The following is a 5,000-nucleotide window of genomic DNA, read 5'->3' as shown; positions in this document are numbered from 1 at the left end:
CACTTCCAGGCAGTTTTATTCAGCTGTACAATGTATAAAGAATGTCATTAAATGCAGGAATCCATACATTATATCCTGGAATAGTTACAGAATGTCAAAGTGCAAATTTCTGGTTAGGATAGCCCAAATATAAACAAAGAGCAAAAATAAAACTTGGTATGATTGTTGAAGAACAAGAAATGGGACCTTATTAGTATAATTTGTTTATTTATTTGATTTTATACTGTATAGTTATTTATATATTATTATACTTTTATTGATTTTTTCATATATTTAGGTAAATACAGTAAACCTTCAATGTTGAAGGGTTTATATTTGTGGCTTTTGTAAGGAATTGGGTAATTTCATTCAAGCGTCTCATTTGAATGTTGCTTTGCATGATAGCCACTTTGATGGTGAAGAGCTTCTGCACTGAGGGTAGTTTATGATCTGGTGACTGGTGGCCTTTTATCATTTTGTTCTGTTTGGTAATATATTCATAGAAAAATAATACATTATTACCCTAGATCTTCCTTGCACTATTTTTGATTCTGTACATTGATGTGATAGGGTGGTTCTGATGCATCCTATTATTCTGTCTTGTATAGTTTTAAGGAATATATTTAATGGATGGTTAGGAAACAGCTTTGAACTGTCAAGTGTGTTTCTCAAGAACTATTTGCAAACTGTGCTTGCTGTTGATATTGGTGTTTTGTTTTCTAGTTTGAATTTATTTATTTATTATTTCATTCATAATTTCTTTTCGAATTGAAGTGTTTGGCCATTCGGTTTTATTTTACCCAAACCATTGTTCTAAATTTGTCCAAGTTTTTGGAATTTTTAGCAGTTCATTTGTTGTTGCTACGCTGTCAGGTCGTCTGCATAGGTGTTATGCTCAGTATCTGGTGCTGGGAGATCACTTGTAATGAGACTGAATTATGCGAGTTAGAGTACACCTTGGGGAACTTCATCATACAGTTCAGATATATTGTTTTGGGTTACTCTGTTGTATTGCAGCTAATAGTTGATGTAGTTGGAATTTATGAACGTGTGGCCGTTCATAAGAAAGGTTAATGTTATATTGGTATGCGCCCATATTACCAAATTTTGAAGTTTCTGAATTACTTCATTCCTTCATCATTTGTGAAGTTCATGACAATATTTCCTCCAGGCCTCTTGCTATCAAAAGCGAAGTGAAGGATAAGTTTAAAGTCACCCCTGACAATCATAGAAAATTTAGTTTTCTGTAACATGAAGGTGCGTCAGTTTCCTCATGAAAATTTGAATTTAGCAACTATTAATTATAATACTTGTCATACAAATATTATGCAGTTTCTTAATTGATTTGCTACTTGAAAGAAAAGCCTGACAGCTGTTAGAACAAGACCATTATTTCTATTTGGTATTGAAAGTGTAGGTATAAGATTCCTTCTGCTAACGGACAAATGTATTTGAATGAAATGGTCAGGCAGTCGACATACTGTACGAATTATAATTAAGAGGTTGGGAAGGGGGTTCATGATATATGAAATCAGAAATTAGTTTGAAGTCATTCGACCGTAGATTTTCGCGTTGCACTAGTATTATTATTCTGAATTTGCTGTAGATTGTTGTATTTGTTGGTCGATATCGATATTGTAATTGTTGATTTGTATTATCACGATATTACGCAATGGGTATTAATTATTACTATTTGCTGCGTTGTCGTGGGGAGTTGAATTATGATAATTTTTGTCATTGTTTATATATGTTATGGAGCTTGTTTACAGTAATGTACAATTTTTTCATGTTTGCTTATAGTGTTGTCAAATAATTTTATACAGCAAATTTTGAAGAAAATAGTCATATATATATATATATATATATATATATATATATATATAATACAGGGGGCAAAAGTAACGCCCTTTTTATTTATAGATACATATATTATTAAACAAAATATTATTACAGTAAGTATTGCTCATACCATGTATATGCATATGTATATATGCGCGCGTGTGTATATATATATATATATATATGAGTAAAATCACAAATGTTGTTTGAAACTACTCATTACTTTCAATTTTGAATTGTGTTGTGTATATATATAATTGTATATATATATTTATATATATACAATATATATATATACAATATATATATATATTATATATATATATAAAATGTGTGTGTATTATAAAAAAATAATGGGTAGTGTTAAAGATTTTAACCCGTGGAGAAAAGTTTCGCAGTGAGTAGGATTCGAACCTACGCGGGAAGATCCCATCTGATTTCTAGTCAGACGCCTTAACCACTCGGCCATCACTGCTCGGTGTTGCCTGGGGTTCTGGCAAAAAATTTTGACCTAACCACCCACCACGGCTGGCGACGCCCAAAAGTGCGACTGCCCACTTGGACTCCATGGGGACTTGTCTGTGGTCACAACTCGTAAGGTCTACAAGACCTTATTTGTCATCTCCCAACGTGTTGGCAATGGCCTGTGTGGCCAGGCTCGTGCAGACTCAACATTGATTTATTTTCCTTACCGTTTATTATTATTACACACACTGGTCATATATGAGCTCTGAGCTCTCTTCCGGGAGGGAAATAGCTATCGATCACGAGTAGTTCAACGTGTGATCCAAGACCATAGTGAATCACACACACACACACACACACACACACACACACACACACACACACACACACACACACACACACAGTAGATATGATAGTTGGAGAGAAAGAGAAGGACTCAACGAACGTTGTTCCTTTCCTATATATTACAATTTCGTTAATACACACACACACACACACACACACATTATGTATGAAAATTGGAGAGCAAGTGACAGGACTCCACGAGCGTTACTGCTTTCCTGTATATTACAATTAGGTCAGCTCGCACGCATACACACACACACACACACACACACACACACACACACACACGCACGCACGCACAGAATTATGAAAGGGAGGAAATCCTTGATAGAGATGACTTACTAAAATGGGACAGAGGAAACGCAAGAGGACACGAGAAGAAACGTAAGAAAGACCGTTACAGAAGAGATCTTAAAAAGAACAGCTTTCCACACACAGTAATAGATACATGGAACAAATTGTAAGAGAAAACAGTGAGTGCTAAAACTATATATGATTTTAAGAAAGAACTGGATGCTGAAAGATTCAACTGCGGGTCACTATGAGCATAGCTCTCCTCCTGCAAAATACAACCAGGTAAATACACACACACACGCACTTAATTGTGGAAAAAATACTAGTCGCATCGCACTGATAAGGCCTAGACTGGAGTATGCTGTCTAGGCCTACAGCAACTACGAAGATAGCCCCAACACTTTCAAAACTGTCATATGAGGAGATATTGTCAAAACTGAAAGTACCGACTGGAACAAAGAACATAGGGACATAAGAATGAAGATGACTGCTAGAGACCATAAGGCCTACACAAGGCAGCTCCATATCCATCAGCACCTGTCATCCCCATCCATAAAGTTGTCTAACCTTGTCTTAAAACAACCGATAGTTTCAACGTTCACTAACTACATGGTTACTATGTCTATTCCATTAGTTGACCACCTTATTAGTAAACCAGTTCTTGCCTATTTCCTTCTTAAATCCAAACTTGTCCAGTTTAAATCCATTACTGCGAGTACTGCCCTGTTGTTTTAATGTGACGACCTTGTTTTCATCACCCATCTTAAAGCCTTTGATCCACTTGAACACCTCCATTAAATCACCCCACACTGCGTCTTTCCAGAGAGTGTAAGTTAAGGTGCCTAAGCCTCTCCTCGTAAGGCAAATTTCCGAGTCCATGTATCATTTTGGACATTCTTCTCTACTGATTCTAGTGAATTGATGTCAATTCTATAGGACGGAGACCAAAACTGTACCACATAGTCAAGGATGGGTCTAACTATCGTTAGATAGAGTTCGGTAATTACCTCCACAAAGGAGAGAAAGAGGTGACTTGTTGACCATCTACAGAATTACGAAAGGTATAGAAGTCCTGGATAGAGAAGATTGACTAAATGGGGACAAGAGAAATGCAAGGGTACATGAAAAGAAACTCTAAAAGGACAGTTATAAAAGAGACGAAAAAAAATACTTTTTTCCACACACAGTGGTGGATGTCTGGAACAAACTTAATGTGTGTGCAAAAACAATACACGAATTTAAGAGCAAATTAGACACTGCGAGATACAAAGACCAGACACTATGAGCATAGTTCCTCTTCCCGTAAGATACAACTAGGTAAGTACACACACACGGCTGAAACAATTTCAGTATCGCTGTGCTGTGAGTCGTCACTCCAACTCTCGTGAGCGGGGAGTTGGGGTGTGTGTGCGTGTAAGGTCACAGCATTACCCATAGATTGGTCATATATGAGCTCTGAGCTCTCTTCTGGGAGGGAAATAGCTGTCGATCACGAGTCCAACACGTGATCCAAAGACCATGGTGAATCACACAATCATCGCTGACACCGGGTTTCTTGTCAGCCCACTGATGATGCAGCGGGGTTGTCAGCCCACTGACCTCTAGGCTGACCTTGGCGCTGACCTCTCGTGACCTGACGTCACGATTCCTTCCAGGATGTGACGTCACGCGCACATGCCCACGTCAAGTTCCCACAAGCATCTATTGTCTGGTCTGTACCCTCAATCATTATTTTCCTCTATTGTTGATGCCTTCAAACGTTTTACGTATTCCACCATTTATTGTCTTCTCTATTCCCTCGTTCGTTTTAACCATTCGTTTAATGAAACTTGTCTATTCTCTCAACTATTGAGTGGTTTGTTTCCTCAATCATTTATTGAGTCGTCTGTATCCTCAGTTTTCTGACTCGTAAAATGGTTTGATGTAGGCTTTTGTTCAGCAGTGGACTCCAAATGGCTAATATATACACACTCGGTCATATATGAGCTCTTTTCCGGGAGGGAAATAGCTGTCGATCACGAGTCCAACACGCGATCCAAGACCATGGTGAATCACACATGAATATGCATATGGGTTGG

At 37.5% G+C, this 5,000-nt stretch overlaps 1 non-coding gene across 1 annotated transcript; it reads right to left on the bottom strand.

Annotated features, from left to right (window-relative positions):
* Positions 1-2,211: 2,211 nt before the first annotated feature.
* Positions 2,212-2,293, bottom strand: TRNAS-AGA (transfer RNA serine (anticodon AGA)). The gene has a single exon. It is a non-coding gene; the product is annotated as a tRNA-Ser (tRNA).
* Between the last annotated feature and the right edge of the window lie 2,707 nt (positions 2,294-5,000).

Source organism: Oratosquilla oratoria, chromosome 15 (genome assembly GCF_046742065.1).
Source record: "Oratosquilla oratoria isolate Oo_2021 chromosome 15, ASM4674206v1, whole genome shotgun sequence".
Lineage (NCBI taxonomy): Eukaryota > Metazoa > Arthropoda > Malacostraca > Stomatopoda > Squillidae > Oratosquilla > Oratosquilla oratoria.
Note: the sequence above shows the minus strand (reverse complement) of the source record. Positions and strands in the feature narration are given on the sequence as shown.